Raw genomic sequence first — 26380 nt, forward strand, 5'->3', positions numbered from 1 at the left:
GGTATCTTTGTTTAAAGTGGCTTTTTCCTTGCCATTTTTTGGGGTGTTCTGGATAAGCGAGCCGGTCAGTCCTTCTAGGAAGGTTCCTGGGGAAATCTTGGCAAGGGATTTGGGAGAATTTCAGAGTGCAGGGCACATGGGTACAGCCGTTTAAACTGCTGGGTTCCTCTGTGTGTCTGGTGGGGGTTGTACGGGAATTTTTGGATGTGCGCCCAGACGTGGCAGGTCCCTTGCTGTTACATGGGGATGGGTCGCTGTTCTCCAAGTTTCAGTTCATTTCCATATTCAGGAAGAGTCTTGAGGCGGCGGGTTTGGAAGAAAAACAGTATGCCTCACACTCCTTCCATAACTAGGCGGCCACGGAGGCTGCTCCATACGGGCTGGATGGGGTGTTTGTGAGGAGGATTGGTAGGTTGGACTCAAGGAGATTTCGTACCTACATTTGCCCGCATTTATTAGCCGATTAGTCGATCATGGGGGAGGGGGTACTCGATAGAGGAAGGGTCACAGTGGTTCTTGCTTGTGGGTGAGTATTCATGGTGTTTTTGTGTTATCCTGTGGTTCTCGTCTGGATTTTTGGCCACTCATACGTATTTTGGGGGGGGCCAGGTGAGCTGATGGTAGGCCGGATGGAGGAAAGCTAGGTATTTCCAGGAGGAAGCTGTGTATTCACTGGCTAAGTGTACCAGAGATGGAATGGAATAGGGTGGTGCCAGTGGTGCATCGTTTTGCGCACCTTGACAGGTTATCTCGTTTCATTTAAATTTCTAACATGGATGCTATAAAGATATCTACATCTCTATACTCTAATACCACCTTTATGCTGACTACTATTATATTTATCTATATATATTTATATATATTCTACCATAATATTTACGTTGTATACGTATAACGAGGCATGCCAAGGGATACAGTTTTTCCTTTTTTTTTTTCTCACCTGTTATTTTTCTTTTCATATTCTTGCACTTTTTTATTCACCTTTTGCTGTGTGCATTCACGCCCACAATGTCATGGACTTCACTTTATAATAGTGATGCTACATTATTTATACTTTCAGATCATTATCAAGTACATTGTTAATTGATTTAGATACATATTAGGGATGAGCTTCGTGTTCGAGTCGAACATACGTTCGACTCGAACATCGGCTGTTCGCCCGTACGGCGAATTCCGAACGTTATGGGCCGTTCGCGCCAAATTCGTGTGGCGCTCACAGCCCACAATGCACTGCGTCATCGCAGTGCATTGCTGGCTCATGATTGGCCAAGCATGCACTGTGACCCCGCATGCTTGGCCAATCACAGCGCCAGCAGCGAGGAGAGCCATGATTGGCCACAGGCAGGATGCCTGTGGCCAATCATAGCTCAGGCTGTGTAGTACACGCCCCACACTATATAAGGCCGCCAGCGTGGCGGCCTTTTGTAGTGTGTTGGCGTCTGAAGCAGTTGGTGTGTACTGTGTTGAAGGTACACAGAACACCCACTGATTGTTATCGGCCGATTTTCGATCTTGCTCTTCTGTAGTGGTTGTTGTCTGCGTGCCCTGGCCGCAGTATACACCGCTATATTCACCTCACCTATATAGCTAGTGATCTATCTTTTATAATAGAGCTTGCAGTCAGTAGTGTTAGGAGCTTGTGCGTGCTGTCTGCGTGCTCTGTACCCAGTACACACCGCTATATCCACCTACATAGCTCTTCTCTATTTGAGCAATCTGCCATCTGCAGGAGTTATTGGAAGTTGTGTGTGCTTCCAGCACAGCACAGTATACATCTGTATATACCCCATTTATCTCTGGTGTTCTATAATAAAGGCATCTGCAGGAGTTAGTGGGTGTTGTGTGCCTCCAGCACAATATACACTACCCAACTGCTGTTTTACCCAACTCCCTTCAGGCCATTACCATGTCTGGAAGGCCAGCAAGGAGAGGCAGACAGGCGCGAGCCGATAAAAGAGGGCAAGCAGGCTCTGTGTCTAGAGACAACAGTGCTGGTCGTGGACGCGGTGCATTGTCATCAGCACGTGGCCATGGGACATGCTTGTCCTTCTTTTCGGCAGCTGGACATGTTGAACTGCAACATGCCAAGGACTTGGTAGAGTGGATGACCAAGCCCTCTTCATCCTCCTCATCCTCTCTCACCCAGTCTCAGGGTAGTAGCAAAGCAGCTGCCAACGCATCATCTTCCCTCGTCTCAATGTCATCATCAGTGACTCCTTCCCTAGACCCACCACGTCCTCCTGAGGAGTCTCCTGAACTCTTTGAGCACTGTTGGGTACATGCTCCAGGAGGATGCCCAGTGTTTTGTAGGCTCTGATGATGACACTCAGCTAGAGGAAGGCAGTAGCGTGAATGCAGAGAGAGGGGATGCTCAAGAAGGACAGCAATCTGGCAGTCATGTTCCACAAGCTGCAGCATATTGCCAGGTTTGCTACAGCGATGAAGAGGGAGGGGATGATGAGGGCACTGACTCCACGTGGGTGCCTGGTAGGAGAGAGGAGGAGGAGGAGGCACATGTCCAATGAGGCAGGATGTCCTCCGGGGGCCAGCTTAGGGGCAGCACACCAACTGAATCACACCGCAGAGCTCCGCCTGTGCAGGGTGCTTCCTCTTCGCGTTATTCTAAAAGTTCTTTGGTGTGGGCCTTTTTTGAGACGATTGTATCAGATCGCACCGCTGCTATTTGCAACATATGTCTCAAGCGTATCTCGCGTGGCCAAAACATCAGCCACTTGGGCACCACATGCTTGACCAGACATATGTTGACGTGCCATGCAGCTCGTTGGCAAGCGCACCTCAAAGACCCACACCAAAGAACAAAGCGGACCTCTCCTTGCTCCTCATTAGCTGGCATCTCCAACCCCACTAGACCTTCAGTCCTCTCTGAAACCTGCTCTGAGAGGAATGAAGGTGTAGAATTAGGTGTGTCACAGCCAAGTGCTTCCGGGCACTCTGCTAGCAGTACACCCATGTCCGATTATAGCAGGCAAATGTCCCTGCCCCAGCTGCTGGACCGGCGAAAGAAGTTCACTCCCAGCCATCCACATGCCCAGCGGTTGAATGCTAGCTTGGCTAAATTGCTAGCACTTCAACTGCTGCCTTTTCAGTTGGTAGACTCGGCCCCCTTCCGTGAGTTTGTACAATGTGCGGTTCCTCAGTGGCAGGTCCCCAAACGGCACTTTTTCTCATGGAAGCCGATTCCGGCTCTCTACCGGCATGTGGAAGGCAACGTCCTTGCCTCGCTGGACAGGGCGGTCAGCGGTAAGGTGCATATTACCGCTGACTCATGGTCCAGCAGGCATGGACACTGACGTTACCTGTCTTTCACGGCCCATTGGGTCACTCTTCTGGCAGCTGGGAAGGATGCAGGACAAGGTGCAGTAGTGTTGGAGGTTGTTCCGCCACCACGCCTCCAAAATGCTACTATTGGTTGTGACACACTTCTCTCCTCCACCCTCTCCTCTTCTTCTTCCTCCATGGCCTCTTCCAGTGCCATGCCGTGCTTGTGCTGGTTTGTTTGGGGGACAGGAGCCACACTGGGGCGGATGTTTTGTCAGCTCTGCAGGGGCAGGCCGAGAGGTGGTTGACGCCACGCCAGCTTAAGCCAGGAATGGTGGTTTGCGACAATGGCACCAACCTCCTCTCCGCCCTCCGACAGGGACAACTGACCCATGTGCCCTGTGTAGCTCACGTCCTTAACCTGGTGGTGTAGCGGTTCTTGGGCAGGTACCCGGGCTTACAGGATGTCCTGAAGCAGGCCAGGAAAGTCTGTGTGCATTTCCGCCGATCATTTAATGCCTGTGCTCGGCTGGCTGAGCTCCAAAAGGAGTTGAACCTGCCCAAGAACCGCCTTATATGTGACATGCCCACCAGGTGGAACTCAACGTTGGCCATGCTGCAGCGGCTGCACATGCAGCAGAGGGCCATCAATGAGTACCTGTGCGACTACGGCACCAGGACAGGGTCAGGGGAGCTCGGTTTTTTATCACCACGCCAGTGGGGCATGATCAGGGATGCATGCACTGTCCTGTCACCGTTTGAGGAGGCCACAAGGATGGTGAGCAGTGACAGTGCATGCATCAGTGACACTGTACCTCTTGTCCACCTCTTGGAGCATACGCTGCGTGGAATAATGGACAGGGCACTTGAGGCAGAACAGAGGCAGGAAGAGGAGGACTTCCTTGCCTCTCAAGGCCCCCTTTATCCAGACAGTGTTCCTGCTGTGCCACCCATCACACAGGAAGAGGATGAGGAGGAGGAAGAGGAGGAGGAGGATGATTGTGTCAGCATGGAGGTGGAGGCTGGCACTCAGCATCAGCAGCAGCAGCAGTCTTGTAGGGATGACTTACAGTCCCAAGAAACACGTGGACTTGTACGTGGCTGGGAGGAGGTAGCTGCGGATCATGTTGTCCTTAGTGACCCAGAGGACTCCGGACCGAATGCCTCAGCTAACCTATGCTGCATGGCCTCCCTGATCCTGCAAAGCCTGCGGAAGGATCCTCGTATTCTTTGGATCAAGGAGAGGGACCATTACTGGCTGGCTACTCTCCTTGATCCACGGTACAAGGGTAAGGTTGCCGACCTTATCTTGCCATCGCAGAGGGAGCAGAGGATGAGACATCTCCGGGGAGGCCTTGCAGAAAGGTCTGTGCAACGCGTTCCCAGAGACTGGGAGGTTACAAACTCCTGGTCCTGGACAATGTGTTGCTGAGGCATCAGTCAGAAGGAGCGGTGGAGAAGGTGGCCGTCTGACTGATGCTTTCAGACAATTTTTTAGTCCGCAGCGCCAAGGTATGATCGGTTCCAGCAACCATCGCCAGTGTCTGATTTACATGGTGCAGGAATACCTAGATGCAAGGTCAGACTTGGACACCTTTCCCACCGAAAATCCTCTGGCTTACTGGGTCTTGAGGATGGATCACTGGCCAGAGCTTGCACAGTATGCAATTGAGCTACTGGCCTGTCCTGCATCCAGCGTTCTTTCGGAACGCACCTTCAGTGCTGCTGGTGGCTTTGTTACCGATCACAGGGTGCGCCTGTCCACCGAATCAGTTGATCGACTGACCTTCATCAAGATGAATTAGTCTAGGATCACCCACAGCTACCAAGCACCTGAAGCTGATGTAACCGAATAATTTTTTTGGAAATATCACATCCCTTCAAGACTGCCTATGCTGATGCTGAGTGACTGTCCTGTTATGTTGATTGTCTATCCTCTTCCTCCTCCGCTGATATGTTGGAAGAACATTTCTGGTTCTGGGTGATGCCATCAGCCCAATTTTTCTGCCCCTGTTTAACAGGGGCGTTTAATTACAATTTTGATGCAATGCTTTGTAGCAGGGCTAATTCCTGCAATAAAACAAGAATATATGGGAGAGGTTGCAGTGTCGTGGCACTAGTGCCTAAGGCCCAATTTTTCTGCCCCTGTTTAACAGGGACATGTAATTACAATTCTTGATATAATATTTCACAGGAGGGCCTGTTCCTGTGCCCACCCAGAGTAACTGTGAGGACTTATAGTGTTGTGGCACCAGCACTACAACCACCAAAGGTAAATTTTTCTACCACTGTTCAACAATGGCATGTAATTACAATTCTTGATAGAATCGTTCACAGCAGGGCGCTCCAGCGCCCACCAAGAGTCACTTTGAGGGCTTACAATGTTGTGGCAAAACCAACACCTTGTTCCGCCCCTACTTTCAAACATCCAACTTACAAACATCTCCTACTTGCAAACGGAAGGAGACAACAGCAAGTGAGATGAAAAAAGATGGACGACAAAACAAATTATACAGGGGTGATAACCCTTCCCTATGTTTTCCAAAAAGCTTAAAAATAGTTTTTTTGACTGGAGCTACACTTTAAAAATGTGTTAAGTTGAATCTGTTTGTAATTTTCAACCGGTACAACAAACCTACACAGTCCCTGTCTTGTTTGGACCGCGTGTATACTGCTGTTCTGAGTATATAGGGCCTGGGGGCCACACGCATTTCCTTTTTTTAATATGGGTACTGGGTTCCCCTTAATATGCGTACAAGACCCAAAGGGGCTGGTAATGGGCAGGGAGGGCTACCCATGCCATTTTCTCAATTTTTCAACCATATTGCAGGAACCAGATATAACATTAAAACCGCAAGCAGTTTTAAATGATGTTATTTCCATTTATTGTCATTTTGTGCAGGGACTGTTCTAAACACGGGAAACACGTGGCACTTCACAGGCATACTACAGACACCCCCCAGGCACCATATTTAAAGGAATATTTCACTTTTTTTTCACTTTAATAGTCATTAAAATCAGTGCTCCCGCCAAAACGGCCATTTTTAAAAACATTTTAGGCATTGACCCATGTCCCCTGGGGCAGGAGCCAGGTCCCCAAACCCTTTTTAGGACAGTATCTTGCATATTAGCCTTTAAATTAGCACTTTTAATTTCGAACATTCGAGTCCCATAGACTTCAATGGGGTTATAAAGTTCGTACGAATTTGGGGTCCGTTCGAAAGTTCTGGTGCGAACCGAACCGGGGGGGTGTTCGGCTCATCCCTAATACATATACACTTTGATTACAGTTGTTATGACATGACATATGTGACCATGGGGCACTTCAGGACACACAACTTCTTCACCTTCTTTGGTAGCCATGCTTGCCCTCCGCCAGCCCCCCGTTTGGTTGCTGCGGGCCACGCCCCTTCAGCTCCCGGTTGGAGCGCACTCCCCGTTTCTGCCCCTGGAGATCAGTCCTCTGGACCAATTGACCATAATGTAAGTATAGGGTACCTCTTAGAGGCCACATGCTTCCTTTCTAATCTTGATCATCATTGTATGTTATATCTTACCAATACTTACTGTTTTTTAGATATACTGCATATACATCAACTCCTGAGGAAGCGAACAGAGTTTGTGAGACGCGTCGAGTACACAAGCTGTATATGTATACTATGGACTTTTAGTACTTTAACAAATATGTCAATGGTCTAGATATGCTTCATGATGTTTTTTATGCTCATTTATGACTAGTGATGGACGAACGTTTCGCCCGGCGGTCGTTTCGCGGCGAATTTCCGACTTTCGCCGTCCGCGGGTTCGAACGCCTTTTTCCGTCGTTCGCCCCGGCGGACTTACGTGTTTAATGTATACAAGAACTTTAACCTTTCGTGACACGTTTATCATGTGTTACAGGACAACCAATTGAGACATGACAGCTCATGGACACTTGGACATTCCCCCTAACCTATAAATACACCCGATCCGGTGGCCATTTTACATTCTTTCTTCTGTCACTGTAGGGAAAGGATCCTGTGTGGAGTAGGGACAGAGAAAACGCTAGCTATTTGGTACACAAAAGTTCTTTTCAGGACTGGTATAGGTGTTAGGTCAGCAGCCTGAGTTTCTTTTGTCAGTTTAGATAAAGGGACAGAGCGCTGTATGCTGCTATTTTAGGGACAGCTCAGCCAGATTAGTCTTTCTTCATCATCATCATCATCATCATCATTAGCTGTTACTATCAGGTCCACAAAAGAGCTATTCCAGCTAATCGTTCCAGCCTACTCTTTTTTGCCAATTTGTATAGGGACAGGCAGGAAGCAGTGTGTCAGGCAGTGAGGATAATTTTAAAGACTTGCTGTTACTATTAGTTCCACAAAGGTTCTTTTCAGGACTGGTATCAGTGGTACGGTAATAGGCTTGTACACGTATAATATTCTTTCTTCCAAATATAGAAAGAATATTATACTTGACTGCTGCCCTTCTGCTGCAGTCTGCTAATCATTCACAACTCACTTGTTCCACAAAGCTCTTTATCAGGACTGGTAACTTGGTCTGTCTAGGGTGCTACGGTACATAGGCTTGGGTGCGGTACAGTCTGCTGTTCTGTAAGGACCGCTATCGGTCCACAATACATAGGGTTGCCGTGCACTACTGCTGACCGCTGCCCTATACTGCAGCAGTCCTTCAGCGGTATAGGGACTGACGCACAGTCTGCTAAACACTAATACACAACCTGCTTGGTCCACAAAAGTTCTTATAAGGACTGGTAACTTGGTATAGGGTGCTACGGTACATAGGCCTGAGTGCGTTACAGTCTGCTGTTCTGTAAGGACCGCTATCGGTCCACAATACATAGGGTTGACGTGCACTACTGCTGACCGCTGCCCTATACTGCAGCAGTCCTTCAGCGGTATAGGGACTGACGCACAGTCTGCTAAACACTAACACACAACCTGCTTGGTCCACAAAAGTTTTTATAAGGACTGGTAACTTGGTATAGGGTGCTACGGTACATAGGCCTGAGTGCAGTACAGTCTGCTGTTCTGTAAGGACTGCTATCGGTCCACAATACATAGGGTTGCCGTGCACTACTGCTGACCGCTGCCCTATACTGCAGCAGTCCTTCAGCGGTATAGGGACTGACGCACAGTCTGCTAAACACTAATACACAACCTGCTTGGTCCACAAAAGTTCTTATAAGGACTGGTAACTTGGTATAGGGTGCTACGGTACATAGGCCTGAGTGCAGTACAGTCTGCTGTTCTGTAAGGACCGCTATCGGTCCACAATACATAGGGTTGACGTGCACTACTGCTGACCGCTGCCCTATACTGCAGCAGTCCTTCAGCGGTATAGGGACTAAGAGTTTTGTCACAGGGTGATTTAAAAAATGACAGGCAGAGGAAGAGGCAGGCCCTTCCGCAGGGGTGGTAGGGGTAGGGCAGGAGCAACAGCCTTGAGCCAAAGTGGGAAGTTGCAGAAGGTGCGTTCAATTACTTTAAAGGACGCACCAGACTTGGTTGAGTGGCTCACTCAGCCTTATTCTTCTGCACCCTCCTCATCCTCTCGATCTGCACCCTCTTCTTCACTCTCTGCTATGTGCACCCCCAAAGACACTACCACCAACAACACCACCACCACCACATACCTTCCGCTTGAGTGCAAATGGGGGCCTTCATGCTCCAGTGTTTTAATAGGGACCCCCGTATAAAAAGCATGAGGGTCAAGGACCAGTACTGGGTGGCAACGTACTTAGATCCCCGGTACAAACACAAAATGGCGGAAATGTTACCGCCGTCGCAGAGGGCTGTCAGAATGCAGCACTTCCAGGCCTTGCTTCGAGAAATGCTGCATTCTGCTTTTGCGTGCGCTGGCAGAGGAGCAATTCCCACTCCCAGAGAAGGATTTGCGGGTACCAATCCAACAGCGCCTGCAAGAAGAGGCCGGTTTGAAGATGTGTTGGTGACTTCGGATATGAGGTCATTCTTTCAGCCGACCCATCGACAGGTGTCATCCGGATCCAGCATCAGGGAACGCCTAGACCGTCAGGTGTCCGACTACATTGGGTTAACGGCCGATGTGGACGCTCTGAGGAGTGATGAACCCCTAGACTACTGGGTGGGCAGGCTTGACCTCTGGCCAGAGCTTGCCCAATTTGCAATCGAACTGTTGGCTTGCCCCTCATCCAGTGTCCTGTCCGAAAGGACGTTCAGCGCAGCAGGGGGGATTGTGACCGATAAGCGTACTCGCCTAGCTCACGACAGTGTTAACTACCTCACATTTCTAAAAATGAATGAGGCATGGATCTCGGAGGAATTCAACACATGTGATCAGTAGACCATGTATATGTCTATAAACAATTTTTGGAATCAAGCACACAGACCTTCTTAATTCATTTGGCTCACTTCCCTGACCCAAAAAAGCACACCGTACTATATGCCCCTACCCTCCTCTTTGAAGAGGTTGAGCGGTGTCATATTTCTACTGGGGCTGCTTATTATGAGGGGTTCCCACCATCCCTGTGCTGTGCTGACTTCCTCCTGGGTGTTCTTATTATGAGGGGCTCCCACCATCCCTGTGCTGTGCTGACTTCCTCCTGGGGGTTCTTAATATGAGGGGATCACACCATCCCTGTGCTGTGCTGACTTCCTCCTGGGGCTGCTTACGGTGCTGCTGTCAGCGCTGTATGTCACGGAGCTGCTGTCAGCGCTGTATGTCACGGAGCTGCTGTCAGCGCTGTATGTCACGGTGCTGCTGTCAGCGCTGTATGTCACGGAGCTGCTGTCAGCGCTGTATGTCACGGAGCTGCTGTCAGTGCTGTATGTCACGGAGCTGCTGTCAGCGCTGTATGTCACGGAGCTGCTGTCAGCGCTGTATGTCACGGAGCTGCTGTCAGCGCTGTATGTCACGGTGCTGCTGTCAGCGCTGTATGTCACGGAGCTGCTGTCAGCGCTGTATGTCACGGAGCTGCTGTCAGCGCTGTATGTCACGGAGCTGCTGTCAGCGCTGTATGTCACGGAGCTGCTGTCAGCGCTGTATGTCACGGTGCTGATGTCAGTGCTCTGTATTACGGTGCTGCTGTCAGTGCTCTGTATCTCCTGCACCCTCTTGTTTGCCTACCCTGGTCCCTGACCTTCCCTCTCCTCCATTGCCTTCATTAGCTCCATAGTCTGAATTGTCAGAACAATTTCCCAAATAAAAAAAAAATGCTTGTAGTTATCGATCCCAAATTCACCTCATACATGTATTATGCTATTGTCCAGGTGGTGGGACTACGTGCTACCCCCCTAATAATTACCCCGTGGCCGCAAATTCGACCTAAAGGTTTGCGAAATTCGCCTCCCATTGAAGTCAATGGAGCCCGCGGCGAACGGTCGTTTTCGCGAACGTTTGTGTCCGTTCGCGTTTCGCGTTCGCGAAACGTCCCGTCGGAAGTTCGTCCATCACTATTTATGACTATGTCTTTGGAACTCTAATAAATATTTATTTAATTACTATACCTTTTGTCATGACCTCTATGACCAACTCATTTAAAGTCCCATGGGCTAACTTTTTTTTGTATTACTTGACAGGTTACCCGACATTATAGTGCTCCAAGTTGGAGGGAATGATCTGGGGATTTGTTCCAGCAGGGAGTTTATTATGGATGTCAAGTTAGATTTCCTGCGGCTCTGTATGGCCTTCCCCGATATTCTGGTCTTGTGGTCCAACATGGTGACTCGGACGACTTGACGTATGGCGAGGTCAATTACAAGACTTGAATTAAAGTCAATAAAGTAATGGGCCTATTTTTTTTATGAGAAATAGGGAATTAGAATCTGATACCAGGATCTACCTAAGGGGGGATGGAGTCCATCTATCGGCGATGGGATTAGATTTGTGGTCCCTGGGGTTGCAGAATGGGATTCAACATTCCTTGAAAGTTTGGAGGGACCCTTACGGGTGGTGGCAGTAGACAGTGTAAGAAATTACTTATGACATGGAAGTGTGGGGGACTCATCGGTGGTATGTGCCCCTCTGGTGGATTCCAGTTAACATGGTTTAGCTGGAATAGAGTAATTGGTTGCACTGGGGGTAGTGGGGTTGTCTCCGAGCTGGTGTTCATGGCTGAAGGCCTTATCATGGTAAAGGTCGAGACCGATGAGTCCGCCACACTTCCATCTCGTAAGTAATTTCCCGCAGCGGAACATGTTTTGGAATGTTGGAGTTGCCGTCATAGACCAATAAGCCTGAGGAATATTTATTTTGGTTTCAGATGTTGATGTAAAAAAAATTATTTGAATAAGTGTTTTCGTTAATAAAAAGGCTGCTATGGCCATTTGCACTCTATTTCATGTTGTTAATCTAGGTAATGAGAAGGAGTGGGGGGGGGGGGGGGGGGAGGGGTGAGTACTTATGGTCGGCCAGATAAAAGGAAATTCGGGGACGTCTGATCTACATTAGTCATGTTATCTACCTGAAACTGAAACACCTGATCAAAGTTTATACTTTACTTCAATTAAAATTCTTTGCAAGTGAAGGATGTTAATGTAACAATGATTAGCATTGACATGCAGGGCAAATTTCAATGTATGCAAAGTGGTGCTAAAAGAAGCCACCCAACGTGTTCATCCTAAATAAATAAAATTAAAACAATGAGTCTTAATAAAGAATCGAGAAAACTTACTACACCCTATAATAAAAACCCACACCCATAAATTACCTGTCTATTACCTTCTTTTACCTGTTTTAAATTCAGGAAGTAGTCAGAAAACAAACAGATGGAGGTGGTTAATATATATCTCAAACATGAAAATTAGGAATGCTTTCCTATCACGTCTAAAGCCCCATACACACATCAGATTTTCTGCTGATTTTTTCTTTCAGATTTACCAAAACCATATAATATGAGGACAAACCTTAGGAGTTTCAATTTGTATGCAATCAGGCCTTTACACTACATGGTTTTGGTAAGTCTAAAAACAAAAATCAGCAGAAAATCTGATAGTGTGTATGGGGCTTAAAGTGGTTGTAAATCCTTACAAACCACTTTGACCTACAGGTAAGTCTAGATTAAGGCTTACCTGTAGGTCCAAGAAATATCTCCTAAACCTATATGGTTTAGGAGATACTTACAAAACGACAGGCACTTCCAAAAAAAATTGAGATCCTTTTTTCCCCACAAATAGAGCTTTCTTTTGGTGGTATTTGATCATCTCTGCGGTTTTTATTTTTTGCGCTGTGAAAAAAAGAGCAACAATTCTGAAAAAAAAAACACATTTTGTACTTTTTTTCTAAAAAAGCGCAAAAAATTCACAAATTTTTTAGATTTTTTTTCTCAGTTTAAAACAGAAAATTGTATCATACCATGATTTTTCTTTCCTGGCACCAATCCATCACAGCATACATGTGGTAGAGAAAAAAAAATTTAATACCTCGTGCCAATTTATAACAATTAAAAAAAGCAGCTGTTCCCCTAGCTAAGGTAGAAGGTACTACTTTAGATAACAATTTATTTAATGTGAGGGGGGGCGCTAATTAATGGTCTGTAGCCCAGTTAAACAAAGTGCATTCTAGTGGTGGAAATATGAGAGAGTGTAATTAAAAATGTGCTTTATATTGACTCACTAATGTTTATTATATTGAATTCACTATTTGATGCACAGCATCTACTGTTGGTGGACTTTTTAACTGTTTATGGCACATTATTATTGATTAACCACTTCAGCCCCGGAAGATCTGGCTGCTCAATGACCAGGGCATTTATTTGTGATACAGCACTGCGTCGATTTAATTGACAATTGCGAGGTCATGCGCCGCTGTACCCAAACAAAATCAACGTCCTTTTTTTCCCACAAATAGTTTTCTTTGGGTGGTATTTGATCACCTCTGCAGTTTTTATTTTTTGTGCTCTTACCAAAATAGAGCAACAATTTTGTATATATATTTAAAAAAAAAACACTTTTTTTCCCTCAGTTTAGGCGGATACGTATTCTTCTACATATTTTTGGTCAAAATAAAAATAAAAAAAATCTAAATAAGCGTACCGTATATACTCGAGTATAGGCCGACCCGAGTATAAGCCGAGGCCCCCAATTTACCCCCAAAAAACTGGGAAACCTATTGACTCGTGTATAAGCCGAGGGTGAGATATGCCTGTCCATCCCTGTGTGTGTGTCCATCCATCCATCCATCCCTGTGTGTGTGTCCATCCGTGTGTGTGTGTGTGTGGTGTGTGTGTGTGTGTGTGTGTGTGTGTGAGAGGCCTTGTGTGTCCAGCCTACCTGTGTCCCCAGCCTCCGTCCGGTCCCGAGCCTCCGTCCGGTCCCGTCCCGTCCCGAGCCGAGCCTCCGTCCGGTCCGGTCCCGTCCCGTCCCGAGACTCCGTCCGGTCCCGTCCCGTCCCGAGCCGAGCCGAGCCTCCGTCCGGTCCCGTCCCAGGATCACCGCTCTTCGTCGGCGCCCATTTTCCTGTTCAAATGCCGCGCCTCCCTGTCTGTGATAGGCGGAACACAATTTCCCAGCAGTCTGTGTTCCGCCTATCACGGCCATCCTTTCATCCTCGTCCGTAGTACGAGGATGAGCGGATGTCCGTGATAGGCGGAACACAGGCTGCTGGGAAATTCAGTGTTCCGCCTATCACAGGCGAAGGCGGAGCCGGAGGCGCGGCTTTTGAATTAGAATAGAATGGCCGCTGTCTGTCTGCTCGACACGCTGATCGAGCAGGCAGACAGCGATGACTCGAGTATAAGCCGAGGGGGGCACTTTCAGCCTCAAAAAAGAGGCTGAAAATCTCGGCTTATACTCGAGTATATACGGTATATTGATTGGTTTGAGCAAACGTTATAGCGTCTACAAAATGGGGGATAGATTTATGGCATTTATATTATAATTTTTTTTTATTAGTAATGGCGGCGATTTATGATTTTCATCGTCACTACAACATTATGACAGACACATCAGACACTTTTGACACTGTTTTGGGACCATTGTCATTGCTATAGCATTGATCAATATTATAAAAATACACAGATTACTGTATAAATAACACTGTCAGGGAAGTAGTTAAACACTCAGGGGCGATCAAGAGGTTAAGTGTGTCCTAGGGAGTGATTCTAACTGGGGGAAGGGCTACCTAGGACATGAGAGAGAGCATTGCTCCCAATGACAGGGAGCAGTAGATCCCTGTCATGTCACTAGGCAGAATGGAGAATTGCCTTGTTTACATAGCATCTCCCCATTCTGTTGTTCCGTGACACGATCGCAGGAAGCCGTCGGACATCGAGTCCATGGGTCCTGCGGGCACAGTCACGGAGCACGTGGCAGGTGCGTGTGTGCCCACAATGCCATGTCTTAAAGGGGATGTACCTGTACGCCCATTTGCACAGCCATGCCATTGTGTCAACGTATATCATCCTGCAATGGTCGGCAAGCGGTTAAAAAAACAAAAAGTTACAATACTCACGAATTAGGAATTATAAATCCAGCATTAAAACTAACAAACGCTGCACATACAAGGCAGCGTGATGAGTAGCTCCTTCCTCATATGTTTTGTCCTACAGAATGACTCTGACATCCCTCAGAAGACAATGTCTGTAGGACAAAATGCATAGGAGCTGAGCTTGGACAAGCAGGATTTGTTAATTTTAATGCCTGCTTAACCACTTGCCGACCAGCGCACGCCGATGTACGTCGGCAGAATGGCACGGGCAGGCAAATGGGCGTACCTGTACGTCCCTTTAAATTTGTCGCCCTGCCATCGGGAGCGCGCCGCCGGCAGTGCGCTCCCGCGCTGGTCGAGACCCCCGTGAGTCCGGTCGCGGGACCCGCGGACTCGATCGCCGCGGGCATACCCGCGATCGTCTCACGGAGTGGCCGAATGAAGAAATGCCGTTGTAAACAGCATTTCTCGTTTCTGCCTAGCAACTAGTGACGCTGATCTCTGCTCCATGTGATTGGAGCAGAGATCAGTGTTCACTAAATTAAAGCCCAACCCCCCCACAGTTAGTAACACACCCCTAGGAACCCTTAACCCCTACACTGCCACCCACTGGTTAACCCCTTCACTGCCAGTGTCATTTACACAGGAATCACTGCATTTATATAGCAGTGATTACTGTATAAATGACAATGGTCCCAAAAATGTGTCAAAAATGTCCGATGGGTCCGCCACAATGTCGCAGTCACAATAAAAATCGCTGATCACCGCCATTACTAGTAAAAAAAATAATAATAAAAAATTATTAATAAAAATGCCATAAAACTATCCCTATTTTGTAAACGTTATAACTTTTGCGCAAAGCAATCAATAATCGCTTATTGCGATTTTTTTTTAACCAAAAATATGTAGAAGAATACGTTTTGGCCTAAACTGAGGGAAAAAATGTTTTTTTATATATTTTTGGGGGATATTTATTATAACAAAAAGTAAAAAATAATGCGTTTTTTTCAAAATTGTTGCTCTATTTTGGTTTATAGCGCAAAAAATAAAAACCGCAGAGGTGATCAAATACCACCAAAAGAAAGCTCTATTTGTGGGAAAAAAAGGACGTCAATTATGTTTGGGACCCACGTCGCATGACCGCGCAATTGTCAGTTAAAGCGACGCAGTGCCGAATCGCGAAAAGTGGTCTGGTCTTTGACCAGCAAAATGGTCCGGTCTGTAAGTGGTTAATAATTCCTTGCTTCTAGTATATGTGGCAATTTACAACCTGTTCAGAGAAGACAGCCATCCAGGGCTTTTTTTCAGCAGAAACACGGAGGAACGTAGTTCAGGCAACTCCAGCTCTGAATGTGGGTAATGGCGAGGGGGCTGGGGTGTACTGGAAGGTCTATTTATGCTGGCTGCTGGGGGAATCCATTGTTATTGGAGGGGGTCTATTTTTACAGGGGGGAGTCTATTGTTGCTGGGGAGGTCAGTTGTTGCTGGGTGGCTATTATGCTACTGGGAGACAATCCTTGGTGAGAGACATCGACTGTTGAGGGAGGGGTCTATTGTTGCTAGCTGTTCAGAGTCTATTGTTGCTGGCTACAGGGGATCTATTTTACTTCCTATCATTAACAAAAGCACCACAAATTGATACTTGGTTCTGTATCCATTGCTGAGAGGTGGGTAGGGTGCGTAACCAAGGAATGGTGCTCAGAGGTGGGTAGGTGGTGGAACCAAGGAATGGTGCTTGGAGGTGGGTAGGGGGTGGATCCAAGGAATGGTGCTCGGAGGTGGATCCAAGGAATGGTGCTCGGAGGTGGGTAGGGGGTGGAACCAAGGAATGGTGCTGGGGGGTGGATAGAGGGTGGACACAAGAAAGAGGGAGTTCCTTTAGTTGGCTGCTTAAAGCCATATTACATCTCTTGAGGTCTGACCTATGTTAGCTGATTCACGTGGTGGTGGCCAAGAGCACTGGAAATAGTGAAGGTGGTGAAATGATTGAACTTCACAGTGGACTTTTTCTATGGAGATTTATTTTGAACTTCTTTTCAGAATGCTAATAGCGTTTGCCCAGCTAAATTTTAAAAAAGCTCTTTAAAATGAGAGAGCCTGAAGCTGACAGCCAAAGGCAATAAGCGCAGGGCGGACATGACGGAGTTAACAGTAGGATAAGAAGAAAGAATGAGGAAAGGGCTAGGGTGCCTAGGGGAGGGGTTAGGTAAGTTATTATAGTCTCCTGGGGCATGCTGGGAGTTTAACATAAGACAGAGGTGAAAGTTCCAGCATGAAGACTGTGGAGAGGCTTCTGACCCAGCTGTGGGAACAGGCGGCAGGCCGGGGTGAGGACTGACTTTTGGATTCCCTGGGGAGTTTGGTAGCTCGGCCTGAGCCAGTGAATGAAGGGGGGACTAGGATAGGCACACGGGCGCAGAGATCCCGGCCGCCGGAGCGTTTTTTGCCTGACAGGCGGGGGGGGGGGGGGGGGCAGCGGCATGGCGGTGCGATCGGCGGCTCCCCCGGCTAAAAAGCCACCAGCAGCAGTGGGCATCTGGGATGGACTTCCACACAGCCAAGACAAGCCACGCGGGGGAGGCTCAGGGGGCTGGGTATGGCGTACAGAGCAGGCAGGAGAGAAGCTTCAGCGAGCGCTGGCTCCGCCCCCAGAACAGAGCAGCATGCAGACATCATGAGAGGGAGAGCTGATGTCCCCAGGCCTGCTTCACTGATGGCAGGGGATCGTTATTTGGAGCCCCTTCAGAGCACAGGCCCCGCCCCAAGAACGGAGCAGCATGCAGCCATCAGGAGAGGGAGAGCTGATGTCCCCAGGCCTGCTTTAGTGACGGCAGGGGATCCCTATATGGAGCCACTTCAGAGCACTGGCCCCGCCCCCGGAGCGGAGCTGAGCAGTGGGGGGGAATGGAGCATGCATAGGAGGTCTGCTATCCCCAGGCCAGCCACAGCAGGGGATCGCCACAGTCTGGAAAGGGGGCTGCCCAGGGACACAGCAAGCAGGGCTGGAGCCTGCGGGACCGTGGCTCCTTATGCCAGTCGGGGCAAAGCCGCACGGAAATCGGAGGGAGGTTATGCGGAACGCAGACGGACGCAGAAGGAAGCAAGCGCAGCGGTCTGGCGGGTCCTCATCGTCGGAGGAGGAGGAGCAGGAGCGGAGAGCCGCGGAGGAATCGGAAGGGACGGATGAGGCGGCCCTCCCAGTCGGCAGGATGGTATCGGGCGCGAACAGGCAATCGGCTGATGGGCACGTCACCTGTGCAGCCCGGTAAGTCACCTGCTACTTTACCAGGGATGTATGCGTCAGGTAACGCGGAGCAGGGGGATCATGGGTGGGACGTAGTCAGAGTTCGGGGGCGGGGGTTTCCTCAGGCTTACAACGTTTTTGGCAAGCTTGAAGGAACTGGTGAGCCGGTTTTAAATAGGGGGAAGGCGTCAGTGGGGCCGGGGGCGTCATGGGTACCCCCGGTGGGAGGTATGGCAGGGGCGGGCACTGCCTCAGCTCAGCCGGTTACGGGACCGTCGGTAGGGGGGCGGTTGTGGAAGAGGTGGTGAGAGACGAAAGTGTGGTACAGGCGGGCGACAAGGTAGCGGCAACTGGCGAAAAAAAGTGGTAGGCAGGGTTGGCGGACGTGGCAAGATGTGAAGTCTACGTATGTTACAAGGGACCATTGGGGGCTCATCTCAAACAGGAGGTCAGGTAGAAACTGTGGAAAGGTGAGTATGTGGAGATCTTCTCCTTGTTGCCGCTGGAGAAGTTCAACCTGGATAGGGTGAAGCCTGATGATTCCAAGAAGGAGGATGAGGAAAAAAGGAGAAACCTCTTGATTCCCAGGACGTTTGCGAATTGGTTCTAGGCATTTGCCATTATGGCCAGCGTCATAGGGGAGAAACACTCCGAACATTGTTCGGTGTTGTTTTGTTACCAGGATTCGATTGGTGAGGCATACGGAGGAACTGCGTGGCTACGCTACGATGAGCAGTTCAGACAGCGGAGAGCGGTGCGGCCGGAACTGAGATGGGACCACAAGGACATCAGCTTATGAATGCATTTGATGACGACGGCGAGGGCATCGGGGCAGGTTTTTCGGGGGGGGGGGGGGGGGTGGACCTTCGGCCCCAGGACAACCGACCGGAAATAAGAAAGGGGTGTGTTGGCAGTACAACTCTGAAACGTTTAAGTTTGGCAGCGGTTGCAGGTTCAAACACGAGTGTATGGGATGCGGTGGATCTCATCCCGCATCCAGATGCTTTAAGCAAGGGAAGGGCTGACCGGGGGACATTAGCAACAAGAAGGAGGACTCCGGTGATGGTGGCAAGGATGCGGCCATTTCTCGGTAGGTATCCGGAGAGGGGAGCAGCGAGGCTACTGGAGTCTGGATTCATGGATGGATTTAGGATTCCTTGCTCGTTGACAGTGATTCCCCCGTTTTCCCCTAATCTGAAGTCGGCACTGCAACATCTGGAGGTGGTTTCAGGGAAGCTGCGGAAGGAGGTTGCCTTGGGTAGGATGAGCGGCCCCTTGCCTTCGCCTCCTTGGGACGACTTGGTGGTCTCTCCGTTGGGTGTAGTGCCCAAAAAGGAGCCCAACAAGTTTCGGCTTATTCACCACCTTTCCTTTCCGAAGGGTGGGTCGGTGAATGATGGGATTGATCAGGAGGTTTGCTCCGTGTCATACACGTCGTTTGACGCGGCAGTAAATTGGGTGCGCAGGTATAGTAAAGGGGCGTTGTTGGCCAAGGCAGATGTGGAATCGCCCTTTAGGTTGTTACTGGTGCATCCGGATAGTTTTCGTTTGTTGGGGTGTCATTGGGAGGATGGGTTCTACATTGAGCAATGCTTGTCAATGAGTTCAATATCCTGTGCGGTATTTGAACAATTTAGTTCTTTGTTGAATGGGTGGTGAGGGATGTGTCGGGAGTGAATTCGATAGTTCACTACCTGGACGATTTCCTGTGCATTGGGCCGCCGGCTTCCAAGGTTTGTGTGATATTGCTGGCGACGCTGCAGCATATTGCACTAAAATTTGGCATTCCTTTGGCATAGGGAAAAACTGATGGACTTCGAATGGTCATCGTATTTCTGGACATTGTTCTTGATTGCGAGGCCATGGAATGCTGGTTGCCAGAAGACAAGTTGGCGGACTTGCGGCGGGAGATAACAGAGTTGTTAGGGGTTCAGAAAGTTCAGCTGAGGAAAATGCAATCGGTTTTGGGTAAACTCAATTTTGCCTGTCGTATTCTACCGATGGGGCGGGTTTTCAACCGCAGGTTGGCGGCCAGCACGGCAGGTATCAGAGCCCCGACTCATTTCGTGCAATTATTTAAAACGCATAAGGCGAACTTGAGGGTTTGGCAGACCTTTCTGAAGTCGTTTAATGGAAGTGCGATGTGGATGGTGGGGCCGGTCAGCAACTTTGACCTGGAACTGTTCACTGATGCGGCTGGGGCTTTTGGATTTGGGGCGTTTTTTCAAGGACCATGGAGAGTGGGTCCTTGGCCACAATCCTGGGTGGCAGCGGGGTACACGTTGATACTGGTGCTGCTGCAGTTGTTTCCGGTGGTACTGGCAGTGGAACTGTGGGGCGCCTCGTTCAGGGATTTGAAGGTGCATTTCCATGGGGATAACATGGGGGTGGTGCAGGTCATTAATCGCAATACGGTCTCTTCCCCCCTGGTCATCTGGTTACCGCGTCACCTGGTGTTGCGGTGCCTGCAGCTGAATGTTTTCATTCATGCGTTGCATCTTCCGGGCGTAGAGAACGTGGTGGCGGATGCACTGTCCAGGTTCAGGTGGGACAGGTTCCGGGAGTTGGTACCAGGGGCGGAGCGGTTCGGGACTCCCTGCCCTACGTGGTTGTGGGATTTAGCTTTTGATACACCTGCAAGAAAGGATGCCAGTTGAAGAAAGAGGTGGCAGTGCGGGACCCTGGATAAGGACTCGTAGGTAGGTGGTCGTCTGGTTTGTACAGGCAGGGTGGTGGGACTACTGGTGCTTTCACCTTCTGGGGGCACGGGCTGATGGTTAGGGTACAAGAGGGGCGGTAGGGCACATGATGGTGGTTTGTGCTCAGGTTGGTTTGCTAGTTTCCGTGGGGAAATTTTGTTTGAATGGGTAAGAGCCTTGATGGCTATGGTGGGCACGCTTTCGCTTTGGGGTTTTTTGGTTGTCTAAAAAAAAAAAAAAAAAAAAAAAAAGGGAATTTTATCCTAGATATGTATATAGATTTGTGGTTTATTAAGGCGGGATATCTATTTTCGAGGCTGGGATAGGTATGGTAGGCAGTAGGATTTATGTAGGGGATGACATTGGACGGGGTTGGTGTTGTGCTTTGTGCTTTCATGTTAGGGTACTAATGGACTGTGGTGATCATGGATGTTTTTTTCTGTTTTCTTCTATTTTCAGGTACGGCAAAAGGATTGGTCTGGATAATGGGTCATTCCTATGTGTGCTGGGGGGCACGACGGGGTGATGCTATGAGGGGAGGCAGACATTTAGGTTTTTCAAAGAGTGAGGTCTGTATTAAGTGGTTTGGTTTTCCGGGAATGTTATGGGGCAGATTGGTGGGGGAGGTCCATCGTTTTGCGCAGAGAGATAGACCCCCCAGACTTGCTAGTCATTCATGCAGGCGGTAACGACTTGGGCAATAGGACTATGATTGACCTTACTCGCGATATTAAGTTCGACGTGTGGTGTCTCAGCATGGATTTCCCAAACATGATTATAGTTTGATCAGACATGGTGGCCCAAACCACGTGGCGGATGGCCAGGTCAGTTGAGGGGGTAAATAGAGTGAGGAGGAAGGTGAATAGGGCGGTCAGTAACTTCATGGTCCAGAATGGGGGTTTGGCCATTAGGCACCTGGAACTCGCGTTTGAGACTTGGAGATACCTGAGAGGGGATGGAGTTCACTTGAATGACGTGGGCATTGACCTGTGGACTCTAGGGATCCAGGATGGTATTGAGCGTGCGCTTCGGGTGTGAAGGGGCATGCGGTAGTAAGTGGGTTACTTCCTCATGCGGTGGCGGGTTTTTGGTCTGTGCAGGCGAAGGAGATATGGCAAAAAATGGTTCAGGAACTATCGCTGGATGGGGTCCTGATGGCGGTTTCCGGTTAACTGAGGTTAGACGGAAAGTGTTATGGGGCACTGCGGCCAGCGTTTGTCTTTGAGCCTGCTTTTCGGCTTGAGGCCCATTATTACGCTCAGAGAGGGACCGCAGTGTCAAGTTGGTTATGGTTTCAGATGTTTGGTAATAATTGCCTGCACAGACCCATGCCATACAGTGGTTGCTATTCAGAAGTGATATTTTTATTGTTATGTTTTTATATTCTTGAGAGTACATATTTTCATTACATATTTTCATTACAGAGTTCAAATGTAGAGTGTAGGGGCCAATGAGCATACAAATGTGAACAGGGGCAATGAAATATAACTCATTTCAGGTAATTTCCCTACACCTGCTTTGCTCAACTCTAATTTTTGTTTAAAGTGTGAATAGGTCTTAGAGCCCATTCACACCTGTTCTTTTATTGAACCTGCTGGCATATATTTGCTATTTTGATCAATACAGCCCTGTCTCTTTCTTTAGTTTGGCTCCATGCGCACTGGGCGTTAAAATAATGTTATAAAAACGCCAGTAGTTTTGCAGTGAGACTTTCAACATTTAACGTTTTTGCAATAGCGTTTATTAGCGGTTTTCTGCATTCTTATTTATTTATTTATTTTTGTGGATCAAAAATTTTAAATGCTGGTGAGCCACATTTTTGAGTGTTTATTGCCATTTATGAGCATTTGCCGTTTTTTATGGTCAGAAAAACAACTCCTACATGTGATTTTTTGGCATTCAGAAAACAGCCCATAAACTCCACTGCTGATAAACATCCAAAAACGTCCGTGAATGGACACGTGCAGAGCCCGCCAGGAAGTCAGCACGGCGCTGCGCTAATCACAGGTAGTGAGACATTGCCCGATCTCTGCAGCCGCGCATCGGGGCAATGTCTCACTGCCTGTGATTAGCACAGCGCTGCGGCGACTTCCTGGCGGGCTCTGCACGTGGACCATGCGTACACGCCTGAGCTCATCCCTAGTGGGAATTTAAGTGCCGTTTCCCCCTACCGCTCCTGTGTGAACCCTGGCTTGTCATAGTGACTTCAGCCTGGGTTCACACAGGAGCAGTGCAGGAAATTTCTCTCTTCTGTGCAGGTTGAAATTTGCCAGTGCAACATACACTAGAAGTAGGTATCATCTAAAAAGGTATGCGTATCCGGTATCAACAAGTGCTTGACTGGAAGTATCAGTACTTGTACTCAACAAAAGACAGTATCGTTGCAACCCAAAGGCTGGATTCACACCTATGCAGTTTTAGTGCTTTTTGCATTTTGCAAATTTGGACTACAGTCCATTCACCATGGTTTCCTATGGAACATATTCTGTAGTGCAAATCTGTAAAATGCAAAAAGCACTAAAAATGCATAGGTGTGAATCCAGCCTAATAGTGATCATCCATGAAAAATGTGAAGGTCATGTTGTAGATGCTGTCAGTAGTCTCTGAGCTTCGGTAGGAAGATTTTGCTTCTCTAATGCCCTGTACACATGTTCGGAAATTCCGACGGAAAATGTCAGATCGGATTATGTTGTTGGAAAATCCGATCGTGTGTAGGCTCTATTGGGCCAGTCTATTGGAAAGTTTGAGAGCTGGATCTAAGATTTTCAGACAACAAAATCCGATCTGACTTTGTGCGTCGGAATTCTCTACACATGATCGTAAAAAGTCCCACGCATGCTCAGAAAAATTTGGAGACTAAAGCTATTGGCTACTGGTCTCTATGTAGTCCCGTCATATGTGTAAAACATCACCTTGTTCTGAACGACAACTTTGTGTGACCGTGCGTATGCAAGACAAGCTTCGACCAAAATCCATTGGAAAAAAATCAGATGGATTTTGTGGTCGGAATGTCTGACCGCGTGTATGGGGCATAAGACCTAGACCTAGCAGGTGAGCTTATGGTGGAGTTTATTATCTTGGGGAAGCACAGGGCTGGTAATATACTCAAGTGACTTTCAGAGATTTTGTGGTTTTGAGTGATTTTGACAGAGAACGGGCTGTTAAAATGACAAAGCATCAGATATATATATTTTACAGGAAGTGAATGCTTGCTAAGTAATGTGAACATGCAACACCGTCAGTCATCTTTGTTTGGGCATCATCAGGGCCGTGTTTAATATTGATTGGACCCCGGGCAAAAATTTTCTTGTGAATCTGGCCTTCACCCTATATTTATATCACAGGGTGGATAGGCAGGGCCCCAAAAGCCTGGGAACTGTGGGGAAAAAAAACGCTAAGCCGTTCCCCAGCCTGGGCCAGCCAACTACCTATCTAACATCCTGTAGACAACCTGCCTACATGTGCAGGGGGAAGACATTTCATTTCAGGTGCCCACATTCAACCCTGGAAGCTTCTGGTGTTCATGATTTAAATCTCTGCATGGTATTTTCCCCTTCACTTCATACTTAGCTCATTGGGCTTGTCATTGGATGTCTTCCATTGCCAATTAGATCTTAAGACCTAAACGTGAAAGCATATATATGGCCCATGGTGACCTGCCTTTCTATACCTAAAACAAACAAGAGAAATATATAGAGCCTTAGCATCAAAAGTTGTCTAGATGCTGCAGGTCACATTTATTTAACCGCAAGAAGCAAAAAGTAAAAGAGTGTGCATATCGAGTAAATGGCAACACATTGATACACATATCTATGCACTGGGTAGGACCAGATAACAATGGATGAAGCACCTACTGAATATCAATAATTATATACTTATCAAAATATTAATAAACAGTATTGTTTATCGTCTTGTTTAGTCAGCCTGCTATGTAGAAGAATAAACACATTCTTAAAGCATTAGACATACCTGCTATATCACTGATTATAGGTTCCTTAAGTAAAAGCGCTATCATTTTAGTTATACATACTTTTTTAACCCATCCACCAACTTCCCCAGCTAGGTCTAGGTCTAGGTCAAAAAATCTTGTCCAAAGAGCCTCATTAATGACTAGGGATGAGCTCAGGCTTGTTCACATGGACCACGTGCAGAGCCCGCCAGGAAGTCGGCGCAGCGCTGCGCTAATCACAGGCAGTGAGACATTGCCCGATCTCTGCAGCCGCACATCGGGGCAATGTCTCAGCACCTGTGCTTAGTGCAGCGCTGTGCCGACTTCCTGGCGTGCTCTGGTCCATGCAAACACGCCTGAGCTCATCCTTATTGATGACATACACCCACTTGTTGAAAACCTTTTCTGCTGGCCTATGCATTAACACATTTTATCCACTGGAGAGCTTGTACGCTACTACTGTATGGAGTGTGAACTGTCAAATGGAGATTGCGGCATGGATGGAGAACATTCTAGGAATGTGTGTTGGAAGTGAAGATTTGTTGGGTGGCCTTTGTAGTAAAGAAAATCAAAAGCCCATGAACAGGTACCCATACAGTTAAAACGGAACTGTACTCACCTCCCCTCCAGTGTTGCGTTATCTACAAGATACCTCGATGGTGCTGACATCCAGGGGTGTAACTATAGGGGGTGCAGCAGTCGCGACCGCAACTAGGCCCTGTGCTGCAGGGGGCCCATGCAGCTCCCTCTACATATGGCCGGGAGCAGCATAGGCAGCTAGGGGTACCAGTGCACCATGCACACGGGTGGCTGGAGATGGAGGGTGACTAGCAAAGCTCCATGCTCGACTATCGCACTGGCTGCTCTTTAGTTGTGCATTCCCCGCATGACCTGTGTCCTCGGCTGGCTCCTCAGAGTACCCCTCTCCTGCTTAATGCATTGCCGCTCAGTCCGATGTCTGTTCTCCCCAGCCAGAGTCCTGCCCCCCCCCCCCCCGAGTCCGGCCCACACTGCACTGCATATTTCTCCTGGGTAAACAAACTTTAAGCACACAAATGCAGTGCAGCCCTATGAGAGCCGGCTCCCTGGAGGACACTGCAGGCTTGTCTACCAGTCCCCCTCCTCCCCGTCATACACAGATGATGAAAGGTATTTCTGGGAGATATGCTGATCACCCGTCCAGCACGCTGGATGGAGCCCAGGCCAACATGGATGAGTGCGTGGCCTGCAGCTTGGTCATGGTGAGTGAGAGGACCCCATCCCCCACACCCCATTACTTACCCCCTCCATCTCCCCCTGGGGACAGGGGTCCCTTCTCACGTGGGGGCAGTAACTTCATCTGCCCTGGAGAAAAGGACCTCATATCTTCTGGGGACGGGGACCCCATCCTGCCTAGGGACAGTCCCCCAATGGGGCACCTAAAAATTAAAAAAAAACGAATTAAAAAAAACTACTGATGCCAGTGGTGGAACTACAGGGCTCACACAGGTCATACCTGTGACCACGCCCTGGAGTTTCCACCGGGAAGGGAAGGGCCCTGGCTGGGGTTCAGGGGGGCCCTTCATGGTTTCTTGCATGGGGCCCTGAAGGTTCTAGTTACGCCACTGCTGACATCTTTGCCTGGTCTTCTAGGTTTGGGATACTTTATACTGTGCCTGGGTGACAGAACAGTGTTGAAAGTAGACTCCTTCATCCAACTGTCCGGGATCCCTAAGAAACAGAATATTAGAGTCTTTGAAGTTTAGCAATAGTTTAGGGTCTTGCAAACCTGTCCTGCTGCTTGGTGTTGGAGTGCCAATTTTA

The sequence above is a fragment of the Lithobates pipiens genome, unplaced genomic scaffold (genome assembly GCF_037356315.1).
Source record: "Lithobates pipiens isolate NorthernLeopardFrog02 unplaced genomic scaffold, aLitPip1_a1.2 Scaffold_27, whole genome shotgun sequence".
NCBI lineage: Eukaryota > Metazoa > Chordata > Amphibia > Anura > Ranidae > Lithobates > Lithobates pipiens.